This window comes from Neolamprologus multifasciatus, chromosome 16 (assembly GCF_963576455.1).
Source record: "Neolamprologus multifasciatus chromosome 16, fNeoMul1.2, whole genome shotgun sequence".
Taxonomy (NCBI): Eukaryota; Metazoa; Chordata; class Actinopteri; order Cichliformes; family Cichlidae; genus Neolamprologus; species Neolamprologus multifasciatus.
Window position 1 is genome coordinate 305,079 of NC_140454.1, and position 18,164 is coordinate 323,242.

The 18,164-nt window shown below is 39.2% G+C and overlaps 1 pseudogene across 1 annotated transcript; it reads right to left on the reverse strand.

Annotated features, from left to right (window-relative positions):
* Positions 1 to 846: 846 nt before the first annotated feature.
* Positions 847 to 18,074, reverse strand: LOC146499917 (uncharacterized; annotated as a pseudogene). The gene is made up of 16 exons (XR_014869991.1): positions 17,651 to 18,074; positions 12,301 to 12,366; positions 11,955 to 12,168; positions 11,788 to 11,840; positions 11,376 to 11,646; positions 11,160 to 11,237; positions 4,443 to 4,484; positions 4,290 to 4,363; positions 3,627 to 3,773; positions 3,268 to 3,455; positions 3,092 to 3,188; positions 2,829 to 2,991; positions 2,352 to 2,455; positions 2,115 to 2,259; positions 1,542 to 1,665; positions 847 to 1,145 (listed from the first exon to the last, which is right to left on the reverse strand). The product of XR_014869991.1 is annotated as an uncharacterized LOC146499917 (transcript).
* Between the last annotated feature and the right edge of the window lie 90 nt (positions 18,075 to 18,164).

The window sequence follows — 18,164 nt, forward strand, 5'->3', positions numbered from 1 at the left end:
TGGCAGTTGAGTAATAATGGCAATGTTTTTGTTTTGAGTGCTATATGTAATCTTTGTTTTAACTTTGACATAAGTTGAGATTTTGAAAATAATTTGCACAAAATTCTTGCAGTCTTATTTTTTAAGACTGCATAAAAGCTGAAGAGTTCATAGGAAAGGAAGATTTTCTGACTTATTCACTTTGTTGCCTGACGTTTAGACTACTTTATGATTAGGATCTGTTTATGTTTTGGTTTAAGTGAATAATTTAGTTTTTAACACTTAATTACGGGTATAATTATAGGGTAAGGTGTCTTGCCCAAGGACACAACGACCAGGACAGAGAGCCCAGGGATCGAACCGGTGACCTTCCGGTTACAGATGCGCTTCCCAACCCCCTGAGCCACGGTCGCTCATTAAATTTAAAACATTTACCTGACCACACTCTCACATGCTCTTCACCTACATCACCATCCATGAAAGTTGCAGCTTGGCCCATCAGAGAGTAAAATTATAAGAACATGTTATTTTACAAACTGCTAGTGATATTTTTTCTTTTAAATAATCCCTTCTTCTAAGAAGAATAAGAACCTCTCCTTGTTTTAATGGTAAGTTTCATTTTCTTACTTTCTGTTACACTCATGAACCCAAATAGATACTCACACTGTCAAATGGAGGAGGGAATGAGATCAGCAAGGACTATATTGACAAAAACTTTTTTTTAATAATTTCAATGGCAATAAACAGAATGCTTAAAAAACTGTAAAACAATTAAAAAAAAACAACCATCAAGCAACACGTGTCGATTTTTTTGTTTAAATAACATTTCATGGAACAGTCAAGATGTCTGGCTGGCTGATCATGCTCCTAAATATGAAGAAATGCCTGACCATAGTGGAACGCGTTTGTCATCACATGCTTGAACTCTTCATAAGTTTGCAAATGCTGAACAGGTAGCTTGACTGTGTTACTACATGCTGTAACGGTTGGGTAGCAAACCTCATGAGCGCCATACTGAATATGGCACGAGTGGTTGAACTGCACAGAGACTTTGAAGTTTATCTTCTCATCTGGCAGGACAGGAATGTGGCCTTGTCCTGTGAGCCACTGTAAGAATGAACTTGGGGAAAGGATGACTGGACGGTCACTGGTCTCAGGCTCTTCACCTTTTTTAAAAAAAGACAAAGCAGTCATTTAGATAAAATATTAGATACTGTTTACCTGTAACTTCACAAACACAACTTAAAAATTTAATTACTGACAAGAATGAACAAGCACTCATAGTGTAATCTACAGCTGTGGCCAAAGGTTTACAGAATAAGAATTATTTGTTTTCACACATTTTGCTGCTTTTGTATTTTTATATCTTTTTGTAAAACGTTTTCTGAAGTGTACTCCAGAAACGTCGGACAAAAAGATCTAAAAACACTAAAGCAGCAAACTCAATGAAAACCAAGACTTGTCGTTCTCTAAACCTTTAGCCATTCCTTATATAAAATTATGATTCCAAGTTTAACACAGAAAGACAAAATACATTGACAGTAAACTACATGTGCACTTACGTGATTCCAGCTCTTGCAAGAAGTCCTGTAGATGGTTCATAATCCTCATTTCCACCCGTTCTTTGTTGGAGCCCTTCTCACTAAACTCAGGATGGCATGTTGCAAAAACAAAGTCAGCATCAGCCTGGTAAGAAAGACAAAGCAAATTGTGACTTTATCTGAATCAAGACTTGTAATTGACATCAAGGACCTATTATTTTGTCTTTATTCTAAGTAACTGTATTCTTTTATCACACATAAAGACAGGGACTTAAATGCTGCTTGCTAGTTCTTCTCATTTAATCTTATAATTTTGTATCGATCAAGTCTCTTTATAACTCTGTAGGTTACATGTAAATACTCCTTGTTAAAAGGGATTTTTTCATTGCACCTGATGCCTTGTGTTTGCTCTAAACGGTTCAGGAATATTAAGCAACTTAAGACAATTTTGAATATTCTTTTTCCAGTGCCACCATTAATTACATTCTCTACTATAGGACTTAAAGTATATACTGTAAAGTAAAGGTAAAGAGCACTTTGAACTGCTATTCACAATTACAAGTGTTATCCCTACTAAAGTCAACATTTACTCACCTTAACTTCCACCCCTGGGACAAACAGCGACTGGCAGATGTTTGGGTACTGCTTCAGTAGATCAATAAGACCATAAAGTTTGAGACCATCACGTAGCTGGGAGAGGAGAGGCACCAACCGAAGTGTGGCATGAAGAACAACAGCACTGAAATGCAGAAAGGAAGAAAAAGTAGCATGCTGCTAAATGAGGAAAAAAAAAAAACTTTTTTGGGGGGGAAAACAGTAAAACAGTTTTACTGAACAATTTCTTCTTTCTTTTCGACATTAACAGGTCCATGATAGCCACAACTCAAAATTTCATCAGTGAGTTCTGTCATTTTATCTCCTGTGGCCGAATCAACCTTAAAGGACACAAACATACACATTAACATGACCAATTCCAGAGTCCTATAATTTGCAAATAACAAAAGGCAGGGGTGTCGAACTCCAGGCCTTGAGGGCCGGTGTCCTGCAGGTTTTAGATCTCACTCTGGGTCAACACACCTGAATCAAGTGATCAGTTCATTTTCAGCCTCTGGAGAACTTCAAGACATGTTGAGAAGGTAATTTAGCCATTTAAATCAGCTGTGTTGGATCAAGGACACATCTAAAACCTGCAGGACACCGGCCCTTGAGGCCTGGAGTTCGACACCTGTGACATAAGGGATGGTAAAATCTGTGCTAAACATGTAATTCAAAACACTGTAGAGCAGTGAAACCTTTAAGACTTCATACCTGGGAGATAACAGAAGTATAATGAACATCACAGACATCGTCTTTCATAATGTTCTCAATCTGCAGCTCTCCACTGCACAAGTACTGGTAACACCAATCTTTGAGGCAGCAGGGTGGTGGCCCACCTTGCGCCAGACTAACTGCCCAAATTTCACCAGCACTACTGTGAGAGGAGAAGAGATAAATAACATCAATCAGGTAATTTCCAATGCGTGTGTGTGTACACACAAATGAGGACCCCAATGCATGTGAGAAAGGCCTACCGGAAGTTTCCTATATCAAGATCCAGCAATGAATATTTGGGAGCCTTCCTAGTCTGGTCACCCTCAAATCGCCTTTGCTCCAAGCCTGCAACCATTTCTTTTAACACAAATAGTTAGTCCGGTTAAGTAGCCATTTTCACTCCTATCAATTTAGATCACATTTTAAATGTGTGTACCTGTGAGGAATTCTTTCCGTAATGCCCCTGTATCAATTCCTGCCTCTCCGATAAATGTGACCCTCAGCTGATTTGTAGGCAATGCCTTTTTTTGCCTCTTCCACTGTGCAAGTCCCCGCTCCACCATATTGGATCTTGAGACAGTGATACTTCCTCTGTTTTCACAGCAGTACTTATGGCCTGCAGGATTTCATCCAGGCTAATGGAGAAAAACTCGCAATTACAAACATGATAGTGGAAACCATGTTGTGTGTATTCATGTGTATTCTTTAATGTCTTTTAGGTTTTAAACTGAATTGTGTCACCACCAGCAGTATGTGACTTTGACCTAACAGAAGAAGAAAATGCAGTAGACAGGCTAAGCCTTTAGGTAGCTGGATTCCTTTACACGAAGGGTACTTGGCAGAAATTGTTTGAAAACCACTGTACAGAGCATTGAAGAAAGACTACTGATGTGTACAAACCTAGAAATGCCCATGCTTTGTTGTGAAGGTAGGTTTGCATTGCTGTAATGAAAAAATGCCAGAGTGAAAACCACATCACTTGACCTCAAACATGTACTGTACAAAAGCAACAAATTAAACAATACCTTTAAAACTTAAAAGAGAACTTGTGTTGTTGTCACCGTGTTGTAAGTACTTCTGTAAGACTTAAACAATTAAAAATGTTATGGCAACAATGACAAAACCTAATGCAAAAAAACCCCCAAAGTATAACATAATGGCACAATCTGTTCTGCCGGAGGTTTCTTCCTGTTAAAAGGGAGTTTTTCCTTCCCACTGTCGCCAAAGTGCTGCTCATAGGGGGTCATATGATTGTTGGGTTTTTCTCTGTATCTATGAAGCGCCTTGAGGCGACTTTTGTTGTGATTTGGCGCTATATAAATAAAATTGAATTGAATTGAATCAGTAACAAAGCATAAAATGCTGTCTATCAAAATATAAATTAATAGGTGGAAAGCAAAAGGCTTGTAGGGAAATTCTCAAACATACGTTGGAAGCCATATTAAAAGACTGCATTACCTCTCACAACACTCGCTTGCATGTGCCTCCATCTCATTCTGAGGAAATGTCTTACCGCAGACAGGGCACACAATCTGTAACAGGAAACAATATGAACGATAGAATCAATAATGCCTCAAAGACAGACATTCAACACGTTGCACTCAACATTACCTTTGCAGTTGAGGACAAAATAATGACATCTTCCTCCACATACTGTGAAGACAAGCAAAGAAAGGGGAAAAAACCAGCAACTTTAAAAGAATGGAATTGTGACGTGATTGAATACATCTGATTGTTGCTTATCTGTCAACTTTCATTACAAATACAGCTTACATAGGCTACCCACTTTAAATATAAGGAATAAATCCAACCTCTAATAATGAACCTCTTCAACTTGGCTATTGTAGGACACTAGTGATGAGTCGTTCGCGAACGAAATGGCTCTTAGAGCCGACTCTTTGAAGTGAACGACGCGAGCCGGCTCCTTATTGGGAGCCGTGAGGTTTTTTTTTTCTTTCTTTCTCTCACCCTCTCTCTCGCCCTTTTTTCCGCTAAACTCTGCACGCGCGGCCTGTACTTTGCGCTGGGCAGAGGGGGGAGGGGCGTTAGTTACACTCGCAGTAGCACAGGAACAGAGCCAGAAAGAAAGAGAGCGAGGGACAACAACGTCACATTAGAAAGGTATAGTAATCATCCACTATTTTCAGTTGCAGATGATAAAGGATTCAGAAATCATGCAGGCCCATATGACAGAGAATGTGCATCTTCTTTTTGTTTTAATATTTGAATTTATATTTAATTGTGTTGTGGTTTGCAGTGTTTTGTGCTGTTTCACGTTAAATTTGTTTAAAAGGAAAAAGCTGAAAATTTAAATAGTTAAAAGTTTAAAATGTAAATAGGTGTTTTTTGTATTATATGATTTATTTATTACATTTTATGTGGAGTGAATAAATAAAGTATATTTATTCAATTCAATTCAATTCAATTTTATTTATATAGCGCCAAATCACAACAAAAGTCGCCTCAAGGCGCTTCATAGATACAGAGAAAAACCCAACAATCATATGACCCCCTATGAGCAGCACTTTGGCGACAGTGGGAAGGAAAAACTCCCTTTTAACAGGAAGAAACCTCCAGCAGAACCAGGCTCAGGGAGGGGCGGCCATCTGCTGCGACCGTTTGGGGTGAGAGAAGGAAGACAGGATAAAAGACATGCTGTGGAAGAGAGACAGAGATTAATAACAGATATGATTCAGTGCAGAGAGGTCTGTTAATACATAGTGAGCGAGAAAGGTGACTGGAAAGGAAAAACTCAATGCATCATGGGAATCCCCGGCAGCCTACGTCTATTGCAGCATAACTAAGGGAGGATTCAGGGTCACCTGGTCCAGCCCTAACTATATGCTTTAGCAAAAAGGAAAGTTTTAAGCCTAATCTTAAAAGTAGAGATAGTGTCTGTCTCCCGAATCCAAACTGGAAGCTGGTTCCACAGAAGAGGGGCCTGAAAACTGAAGGCTCTCCCTCCCATTCTACTTTTAAATACTCTAGGAACAACAAGTAGGCCTGCAGAGCGGGAGCGAAGTGCTCTAATAGGGTGATATGGTACTACAAGGTCATTAAGATAAGATGGGGCCTGATTATTTAAGACCTTGTATGTGAGGAGCAGGATTTTGAATTCAATTCTGGATTTAACAGGAAGCCAATGAAGGGAAGCCAAAACAGGAGAAATATGCTCTCTCTTTCTAGTCCCTGTCAGGACTCTTGCTGCAGCATTTTGGATTAGCTGAAGGCTTTTCAGGGAGTTTTTTGGACATCCTGATAATAATGAATTGCAGTCGTCCAGCCTGGAAGTAATAAATGCATGAACTAGTTTTTCAGTGTCACTCTGAGACAGGATATTTCTAATTTTAGAGATGTTGCGCAAATGGAAGAACGCAGTCTTACATATTTGTTTAATATGTGCGTTGAAGGACATATCCTGGTCAAAAATGACTCCAAGGTTCCTCACAGTGTTACTGGAGGCCAAGGTAATGCCATCCAGAGTAAGAATCTGGTTAGATACCATATTTCTAAGCTTTTCAGCGCTGAGTACAATAACCTCAGTTTTATCTGAATTAAGAAGCAGAAAGTTAGCGGCCATCCAAGTCTTTATGTCTTTAAGACATTCCTGCAGTTTAACTAATTGGTGTGTGTTATCTGGCTTCATGGACAGATAGAGCTGGGTGTCATCTGCATAGCAGTGAAAATGTATGCTATGTCTTCTAATGATGCTGCCTAGGGGAAGCATGTATAATGTAAACAGAATTGGTCCTAGCACTGAACCCTGTGGAACTCCATAATTAACCTCAGTGTGTGAAGAGGACTCTCCATTTACATGCACAAATTGGAGTCTATTAGATAGATATGATACAAACCACTGCAGTGCAATACCTGTAATACCTACAGCATGTTCTAATCGCTCTAATAGGATATTATGGTCAACAGTATCGAATGCTGCACTAAGGTCAAGAAGGACAAGCACAGAGATGAGTCCACTGTCAGAGGCCATAAGAAGATAATTTGTAACCTTCACTAAAGCTGTTTCTGTGCTGTGATGAACTCTGAAACCTGACTGAAACTCTTCAAATAAACCATTCCTCTGCAGATGATCTGTTAGCTGTTTGACAACTACTCTTTCAAGGATTTTTGATATGAAAGGAAGGTTGGAGATTGGCCTATAATTAGCTAAGACTGCTGGGTCTAGAGATGGCTTTTTGAGTAAAGGTTTAACTGCAGCCACCTTGAAGGCCTGTGGTACATAGCCGATTATTAGAGATAGGTTGATCATATATAAGATCGAAGAATTAATCAATGGCAGGACTTCTTTGAGCAGTTTTGTAGGAATGGGGTCTAAAAGACACGTTGATGGTTTGGAGGAAGTAATTATTGAAGTTAACTCAGAAAGATCGATTGGAGGAATAGAGTCTAATTTCCTTGATTCCCTTTCATACTCCCGCACCAGTTGAAGGGTGTTCCTCCCAAAATGTACGGCAATATGTCTGTGAAGGTTCTCAGTCATCCAGGTCATCGTAGTCAAAGGAGCTTGCAAAGAAAAGCGTCTGGACTTCTTTAAGTTACTTGAAGATGTTTCACCTCTCATCCGAGAGGCTTCTTCAGTTCTGAAGAACTGAAGAAAAAGAGTTCTGAAGAAAAAGAGTCTAACTTAACATCAATGGTACTAAGAGTAGCTGTAGATAATATTACATCTGTGGGATGATTATTGGTAATTTTTTCTCTAATGATAAAAATTTTATTTGTGAAGAAGTTCATGAAGTCATCACTAGTTAATGTTAAAGGGATGGTTGGCTCAACAGAGCTCTGACTGTTTGTCAGCCTGGCTACAGTGCTGAAGAGAAACCTGGGGTTGTTCTTATTTTCTTCAATCAGTGATGAGTAGTAAGCTGTTCTGGCTTTGCGGAGGGCTTTCTTATAAAGCAACAAACTATTTCTCCAGGCTAAATGATGATCCTCTAAATTTGTGACACGCCATTTCCTCTCCAGATTACGAGTCATCTGCTTTAGGGTACGTGTTTGAGAATTATACCACGGGGTCAGGTACTTCTGATTAGAGACCTTAGTTTTCACTGGAGCTACAGTATCCAGAGTCGTACGTAGTGAGGAGGTGAAATTATTAACAAGATAATCGACCTCTGTTGGGGTAGCGTTCAGATAGCTGCTCTGCTCTATGTTGGTACAGGGCATTGACGATGATAACAGTGGCTGGATTATATTCTTAAACTTAGTTACAGCGCTTTCAGAAAGACATCTACTTTGATAAAGTCCACTCTCCACTGCTGCGTAATCAATTATTGTAAATGTAAATGTTATCAAGAAATGATCAGACAGGAGAGGGTTTTCAGGAAACACTGTTAAATGTTCAGTTTCTATGCCATATGTTAAAACAAGATCTAGAGTGTGATTAAAGTGGTGGGTGGGTTCTTTTACATTTTGAGAGAAACCAATTGAGTCTAACAACAGATTAAGTGCCATGTTGAGGCTGTCATTTTTAGCATCAACGTGGATGTTAAAATCACCCACAATAATTATTTTATCTGAGCTCAGAACTAAATTAGATATAAAGTCTGAGAAATCAGACAGAAACTCTGTGTAAGGCCCAGGTGGACGATAGATGATAACAAGTAAGACTGGTTTCTGAGTTTCACAGCTGGGGTGGACAATGTTAAGCATCAGGCTTTCAAATGAATTAAAAGTCTGTCTTGGTCTTTCATTAATTAATAGACTGGTGTGAAAAATTGCTGCCACACCGCCCCCTCGACCTGTGCTTCGAGATTTCTGGTAGTTAGAATGACTCGGGGGTGTTGATTCATTTAAACTAACATAATCATCCTGCTGCAACCAGGTTTCTGTAAGGCAGAGTAAATCAATTTGTTGATCAATTATTAAGTCATGTACTAACAGAGACTTGGAGGAGAGAGACCTAATATTTAATAATCCACATTTCACTGTTTTACTCTTTGGTTCAGATGTGGATACTGTATTGTTCTTTCTTTGTAAATGTTTAAGTTGTTTGTTGCTGGTTTTTAGTTTGTTTTTTGTCTTTTTGGGAGCTGACACAGTCTCTATGGAGATGGGTTTTTGGGGGGGTAGCAGGAGGAGAGAAGCTGCAGAGAGGCGTGTAAGACTGCAACTCTGCTTCCTGGTCCCAACTCTGGATAGTCATATTTTGAGGGGTTTAATAAATTTGTCCATATTTCTAGAAATGAGAGCTGCTCCATCCAAAGTGGGATGGATGCCATCTCTCCTAACAAGACCAGGTTTCCTCCAGAAGGTTTGCCAATTATCTATGAAGCCCACATCGTTTCTGGGACACCACTCAGACAGCCAGCAATTTAAGGAGAACATGCGGCTAAACATGTCACTCCTGGTCTGATTGGGGAGGGGACCAGAGAAAACTACAGAGTCCGACATTGTTTTGGCAAAGTTGCACACCGATTCAATATTGATTTTAGTGACCTCCGATTGGCGTAACCGGGTGTCATTACTGCCAACGTGAATTATGATTTTACTGAATTTACGTTTACCCTTAGCCAGCAGTTTTAAATTTCCTTCAATGTCGCCTGCTCTGGCCCCTGGAAGACAATTGACTATGGTTGCCGGTGTCTCTAGCTTCACATGTCTGAGAACAGAATCACCAATTACCAGAGTTTGACCCCCAGCGGGTGTGTCACCGAGTGGGGAAAAATGGTTAGACACATGAACCGGTTGGTGGTGTACCTGGGGCTTCTGTTTAGGACTATGCTTCCTCCTCACCGTTACCCAGCCGCCCTCTTTCCGCAGCTGCTTGGGATCTGCCGGGGAACAGCTAGCGGGGCCTACGCTATCTTCGGCTGCACCAGCTACAGGGGCCTGGCTAGCTAAGGGTGAGAGCAGGGTGCAAAGCCGAGTCTCCAGTTCAGTAATCCTGGCCTCCAGAGCTGCAAATATGCTACATTTGTTACAGATATCATTACTGCTAAAGGAGGCCGAGGAGTAACTAAACATCTGACACAATGAGCAAGAAAGTGCAGAAGGGACAGGTGAAGTAGCCATGGTGCTAACGAGTCGGCTACGAGCTAAGCTAGCGAAACAGTACAGAGACAGTGAGTGCACCATAGCGCCCTTGTCTCTAAGGGCGCTATGGTGGCCCTTAGAGACAAAGCACATACAAACTCCAAAACACGTACAAACTCCAAAACGCGTAAAAACTCAGAATCACGTACAAAAGACAACAGAGGTGCTCCAGGATGCTGGGCGCAGTGTTGAGCTTTTGTTACCTAGTGGCTACACAAGCCAGGAAGTATCAACAACCGGATTTGGTGTGTGGTAGTAACAGGTAAATGAACTTTTTTTTTAAATTATTTGAATAAATATGAGTGCTTGTCTATAAATACACAAACAATACACACATGCTTTCAATTGTGTAATTTAAGTGATCTGGTAGCTCTGTTTTGGAAGTTCAGTTAATGCTAGAAATGTGTTTTGGAGTTTGTACGTGTTTTGTCTCTAGGGGCCACCGCATATATTTATATATAAACATATATAAATAAAACCACTTTTTTTTTTTTTACATTAGTAATTTCATCCATCCATCCATTCACTTCTGCTTATCCTTTTCAGGGTCGCGGGGGGCGCTGGAGCCTATCCCAGCTGTCATAGGGCGAGAGGCGGGGTACACCCTGGACAGGTCGCCAGTCTGTCGCAGGGCTAACACACAGGGACAGACAACCATTCGCACTCACATTCATTCGCACATTCACACCTAGTGGCAATTTGGATTATCCAATTAACCTATCCCCACAAGCTGCATGTCTTTGGACGGTGGGAGGAAGCCGGAGTACCCGGAGGGAACCCACACAAAAACGGGGAGAACATGCAAACTCCACACAGAAAGACCTGATGTTGGAATTGAACTCAGGACCTTCTTGCTGTGCGGCAACAGTGCTAACCACCGTGCCACCGTGCTGCCTGGCGCCCCACCGCCCATTATATGAACAGTAGTTCATATAATCAATCTCGTATATGGAGAATTGGAGGAACTCTTCTAGCGCCTGGGGGTCGTGGGTAGTAATTCCTTTTCTGCATAATTTTATATTATTGTTAATGATTAAATAATTAAAGCAACAAAACAACCTGAAGAGCCGGTTCGGAGCCGAAAGAGCCGGCTCTTTTTAGTGAGCCGAGCCGAAAGAGCCGGATCTTTAAAAAGAGCCGGAAATCCCATCACTATAGGACACTTTAATCAAACTTATTGCAATTTCCTCCCCATTCAATTTAAGGGATCATATTTATGTTCCCGTCTTTGTCATGCACAGTCAAATAGATAAAGGTTAAAGGGGTACCAAACTTCACCTTTAGATGTGAGTTAAGTTGATCGTCTTCTGTATGTGGTATGGGATGTGGTGCGTCCTCTATGTCTTCATTACAAGTCTGATAAAGGAGAATAGCAAGTACAAACTTAATAAATTACCTACAGAAACACAACCAAGTGTAGTGACATCCACAACATTGAACATGAAGCTCCTGACTGATCTCCCAGACTCATCCATGCAACGGGACTGTACACACCTCCTGTGCATTAGTATCTGAAGGCTGACATGTTTCAACATGCAGTGCTAAGAGTTGAAGTGGGTAGCTGGTTTGACATGAGTGGCACATCACCTTTGGCATATTGGAGAAGGAGCTGGAGTCAGGGGGCAGCGGCTGAGTGTCTAGCTCTTCCTGGATTGGAGCAATGTATAGGACGGTCTTTCCCCAGCACTTGCATTTTTTAGCAGTGACCCAGTATATCCACTGTCCTCAGGAGGCACCATATTTAGTTTCCGAGAACCCCATCCACCTGTCGAGAAAAGTGAGTGACTCAGTACTATTCAAAATGTGGCAGTACACATTGCAGTGCATTCATGGTCATGATATCATCAAAATTCTTCTATAACAATCAATTCAAAAGTTGGAATGGCCATTAAGAGGTTTTTTCTACCTGCTCCTTTGTAAATCAGCCAGCCCCCAGAAACACTTGAGTCTTGAACATACCTTTGAAATAAACCATCGGCCACCAAATTAATTGACTCTGAATAAAGAGAAACACTTTTTGATCGCTAACTTACAACAAATATATTTTCCTGTCAATGTGGAGCAGTACCTTACCTCATCATGACTGTAGCTGTCAGGTATCAGTGTAGACCTATGTCCCAAACCAGCTTGCAGATAGACAAATTCTTCACTGCCTTTTGGAGTAGACTGAACAAGCTTGGGTAAGAGATAAAAATTAAGTTGTATCTCTTTAACTGGTGTGAATTGGTTGGTGGGCCCTCGAAAGTACCGGCGCTTTGCTTTGCTTCCATAAAGAGCAGGAAAAGACCTGTGAAGACATGTTGTAAGTTGATATAAAATAATACAATTGTACATCTTAACAAGTTATGGGTATTGAGAACTTAAATAAGTAAGTATAAGGAACAACAAGTCTGACAAAGGAACAATTACAACAAGGAACCTAGTCATTTCTGTGTGGATACTTGGTCGGCCATCTCTCCCTCTCTCCTGACTCGTTTCCTGTCTGCTAGAATGACACAATATTCACAAGATGCATCACATCATTTTATGCTAACTAATTAATATAGTACAACAGTAAAACACGTGTCAAATGATTCAAAAGTTATTTGGTAATCTGTGCATGTGTTGTTTGTGTCCAGCTTCACAAAACCTGGGAGGCTCTTGGTGAGTTTTATGGATGCTGAATTAGATAAATTTCCTCCAGGACATTCGAACAGAATTAATACCACATTGAAGGCTGTTATGGTACGCCTTAAACTCACAGACATTTGGAGATTCAAATATCCTCAGTCCAAAATGTTTACTTGGTGCAACAATTCTAACTCGAGACATTCAAGGATAGACTTTTGGTTAGTTTCGGAGAGCTTTGACAGCAATAGCATAGATGTAGGTGCTTGGCCTTCTCCAGCAACAGATTATAAAGCCATATATATTAAAATAAATCTAACTTCTCTATCTAATTCTTCTGTTGTTAAATTTACATACTGGAAACTCAACAGCTCATTATTACAAAAAGACAATGTGAAAAAGGAGCTTAAAGAACTGATCTCAAACTTTTGGTCTATAGCTCAAGAAGATTTAAAGTATATAACTGGGAATTATTAAAATTTGAAATTGGCAAATATTTAAGGAAGGTTGGCAGCCTTAATGCAAAATCCAGAAGATTAGAGGAAGAAAATATAATCTCTCAAATCACACAGTTATCTAATAAACAAATTGACACTTTAACTGAAGAGGATAAATTGAACCTTGCTAAATTACAAGATAAATTAGATCGTTTATACACAGACAAAGCAAAAGGAGCTTTTATCAGATCAAGATCTAAATGGCTTGAAGAAGGTGAGCGTAATTCCCATTATTTCTTTAGTTTAGAAAAGAAACACTCAAGCATAAATAATATTAGCAAATTAATGAGAAATGGGGTTATCACAGAGGATTACAGATTAATCTCTAAACATTGTAGTCATTTCTATAAGGAACTTTATAGCTCTACATTTTCTCAGGAAGCTACAGATCACCTCTTAGAATCGATGAATGTTAAATCTATCAGCCAAGAAGACTCTATATTATGTGATCAACCCATCTCATTAGAAGAAGTCAAAGATGCAATTGGGCTATTAAAAAATAATAAATCTCCAGGTACGGATGGTCTTACTGCGGAATTATATAAAACTTTTTCTGAAGAGTTGTCTCCCATTCTTCTTGAGGTATTTGCAGAAAGCATAATTCAATTCAATTCAATTCAATTTTATTTATATAGCGCCAAATCACAACAAATGTCGCCTCAAGGCGCTTCATAGATACAGAGAAAAGCCCAACAATCATATGACCCCCTATGAGCAAGCACTTTGGCGACAGTGGGAAGGAAAAACTCCCTTTTAACAGGAAGAAACCTCCGGCAGAACCAGGCTCAGGGAGGGGCGGCCATCTGCTGCGACCGGTTGGGGTGAGAGAAGGAAGACAGGATAAAGACATGCTGTGGAAGAAACGCATAAGCATATGCATAAGAAACCAACAGCTTCCCACTATGATGAATCAAGGTTTGACCACGTTGATTCCGAAGCCTAATAAAGACCTATTAATGATTGATAATTGGAGACCAATTAGCTTGCTAAATAATGATTATAAAGTATTTGCTCTAATTATAGCTAACAGACTTAAGATGGTTCTTGACTCTGTTATTGATGAAACACAATCTGGCTTTATGCCCAAAAGACACATAACTAACAATATCAGATTGGTTTTAGATATTCTGGATTATTCTGACCTCATAAATTGCAATGGTTTCATATTATTTTTAGACTTCTACAAGGCCTTCGATACGGTGGAGCATGAATTTATATTTCAAGCTCTGGATAAGTATGGTTTTGGCTCTTACTTCTCTACAGCGATTAAAACATTATACCATAACAGTAACAGAAGTATTAAATTAACAAATGGTACTTCACCCAGATTTAACATACAAAGAGGGATAAGACAAGGCTGTCCCATTTCTCCATACCTGTTTTTGTTAATTGCCCAACTATTGTCTAACCATATGAAATCAAGCAATGTAAAAGGTATATCGTTAATTGGCAAAGATTTACTCATAACACAGTTAGCGGATGACACTACATTATTCCTAAAAGATGAAGATCAAATCTCTATTGCTATTGAAACAATCTCCATATTTTCCAAAGCTTCTGGATTGTACTTGAATATTCCTAAATGTGAACTTATGGCGATAAAAGAATGTTCGAAAACAGCTTTGTGTAACATTCCAATAAAACAAGAAATTCGTTATTTAGGTATTATAATAACCAAAAATCAGGAAAGTAGAATCACTCAAAATTTCTATCCTATTCTAGAGAAACTCAAACACAGATTTAATCAGTGGCTCTTAAGAGATTTGTCATTAAAAGGCAGAGTATTAATAACTAAAGCAGAAGGCATCTCTCGTCTTACATACGCTGCATTGGCATTGCACCTTAATAAAAAAACTCATAAAAGAGGTTGATAAGTTACTTTTCAACTTTATCTGGAAAAATAGGACACACTACATTAAAAAAACAGTTCTTATGAACTCCTATGTCAATGGAGGACTTAATGTGTTAGATTTTAACACTTTAAATAACACATTCAAAATAAATTGGTTAAAGAATCTAATTACTAATCCTACTTCCATTTGGAATACTATACCTGTGTTCATGTTTTCGAAGTTAGGTGGCACGGAATTTTTCCTTACTTGTAATTTTGATATTGATAAAATCCCTTTAACAATATCTGCTTTTCATCGTCAAGCTTTTTTAGCATGGACTCTTATTTACAAGCATAACTTTAGTCCACACAGTTATTATATCTGGAATAACAAGGATGTTTTATTTAAAAGAAAATCTCTCTTCTTAGATAGTTGGTTTAGGAATAACATTGTTTTAGTCAACCAATTATTTGATTCAAATGGTACGCTTTTCTCTTATGAAGAATTTTGTTTACATTTCAATTTAGCTATAAATCGTCATGATTATACAAAAGTATTTGGATCAATACCATCAGGGGTTTGTATGCTGTTTAAGAATCAACCTAATATCACTTCATTCCACAGGCCGTTGGCATCTCCCATACAAACTTTTGTTGGCAAGATTTGCTTTTCTAAGCAATCTAAAAACAACAATAAATCGATCAGAGCTTTATTTCAGAGTACCATAACCACGCTACCATATGTCATTTTTTTCTGGAACCGGCTGTCAGATGGTATTATGTGGAACGAAGTTTGGAGACTCCCTAATCAGTTTTTAATTACCAACAAAATTAAAGATATTTCTTATAAATTAATACACAGAATTTATCCTTCTAAAGATTATCTTCAAACCAAATTCAAATTAGACATTGATACAAGCTGCAGCTTTTGTAAAACTTCCAAGGAATCTACTATACATCTTTTTTGGTTTTGTAACCTTGTACAAGTCTGTGAAGGTTCTCAGTCATCCAGGTCATTGTAGTCAAAGGAGCTTGCAAAGAAAAGCGTCTGGACTTCTTTAAGTTACTTGAAGACGTTTCACCTCTCATCCAAGAAGCTTCTTCAGTTCTAAGGTCAAATGGTGGAGAGTCCCAGATATAAACCTCCTGAGTTTCTCTGATACACCGGCTACATAGGGGATGACAATGTTGTTGCGTCTGTCTTTCTTATCCTCCCTCGCTGGTGCCCTTCAGGAGGGTTTTCTCCAAGCATGACATCCCGGTGTACTTCAGACCCAGCAACACACTCAGACAAAAACTGGTTTACCCGAAAGACAAAACGCCAAAACACAGACTTAACAATGTGGTGTTTGCTGTACAGCAGCGAGGAATGCCCAGACCTCTACATTGGAGAGACCAAACAGCCACTTCACAAGCGCATGGCACAACATAGAAGAGCCACCTCCACAGGACAAGACTCAGCTGTCCATCTGCATCTAAAGGTCAAAGGTCACTCTTTCGAGGATGCCAATGTTCACATTTTGGACAGAGAGGACAGATGGTTTGAAAGAGGAGTGAAAGAAGCATCTATGTCCACTGTGAGCGACCATCTTTGAACAGAGGCGGTGGTTTACGACACCAACTCTCTGCCATCTATAATCCAGTTTTGAGATCCCTTCCCAGACGCCTTAACGCCCACTCACATCCTGGGCCACCTGAGCTCAGGAATTCGCATGATAAGGTGGGGCCAGGTTTCACAATGAACTCACCCGAAACTCTGGCTGATTGGGACCCACACCCAGTTCCACACCTTGGCTCAGGCGATTAGAGGATCATCAGGGGGTCCTTTTGTCCCTCTGTGACACTCCCACTAGGTTTATATCTGGGACTCTCCACCATTTGACCTTAGAACTGAAGAAGCTTCTCGGATGAGAGGTGAAACGTCTTCAAGTAACTTAAAGAAGTCCAGATGCTTTTCTTTGCAAGCTCCTTTGACAACCTTGTACAAGATTTTTGGCAAAGTTTATGTGTTTTTATTTCAGAAAATATATTTAAAGGATTTGTACTGTTTTGGAAATATGTTTTGTTTGGTCTGCACAAAAACCAAAAACAATTCAACTTTGATAACAGATATATGATTAACTTGTTAATTTTAATGGCTAAACTTCATATTCATAAGTCCAAATGTTTAGGAAGACATCCCTCTTTTTATGTATTCTCCTTTGAACTTGTACAGTATCTTAACTCAATTAAGAACTCCACTAACCCAAAAGCTATAAAAACTATTGGTGTTTGTGAAAAAATCAAGATCTTTCAATCACTTTATTCTTTGGCTTGATCAGTTACTTTCCCCCTAGCATATTTATATTGTTGTTTCTGAATACTGTTCTTGTATTTGTTTATCTATGCATACAATTCTCTTGTAAGTACAACACCATTATTGTGGTACTGTTTAATTCCATTTTGTATTGTACTGATGTTTAAATAAAGGTTTGAAAAAACAAAACAAAAAAACTAAATATACACTGTAGCTAAGGGTTTTAAGTAAGCTAAAGACTTGGGATGCTGTGTGAGACATAAGTAAACCCAAACAGCAATGTTTTTGACATTCTTTTGCACGTTTTCCTACTGTAGGGGCCTCTGCAAGTGTGGAAGACTCCGGAAGGCTACAAGATGACAACTTTGGAATTCTATTGAAAGGAGTCTTTCATTTGTTTGTCAACGCTGAACCCAGGACAATCTACGCTAAATTAGCGTTTTTAGCTAACAGCTACAACACGCATAAACGTTACTGTACGGGTATTATTTGTTAACATGACGCTTGTTCTTATACATGTAATACATTTATTACCAACCTGAGAGTCTCTCAACTGGTCATTTGACATCACGAATGTCTTCAGAAGAATTACTCCAGCTCAAGATGTCGTAGATTGCCACTTGCGGTCCGCTAGTAAAACGAAGTTCGATTACTCTGCGCTCGATTACGCTTGAACCGGAACCGGATGTAAGTTCCAAAAAACTGAATTTTGGAACTGAAATTGAATGGTGAGAAGTGAAACTGAAATTATTCGAGAGCTGAATTTTTAAAGGATAAAATGCAGTTTCAAAGCAAACGAATTCATTTTCAAAATATAAAATTCATTTTCAATTTAGCGATGATCATTTTCAAACCATAAATTCCATTTCAAATTTAACTTATTCAAATTCAGTTTCTGATGGCACAGATTTCTGCCCATAGTACTCACCTATCATGTGACTGGAGAGCGCAAACTCCGCCATTGTTGTTTTCCATCAAACACTCATTAAAACAGCGACCTACAGGTATGTTAGCGCACTCACCCCCGACTGTCCGAGGGAGGGGCGGGGTCA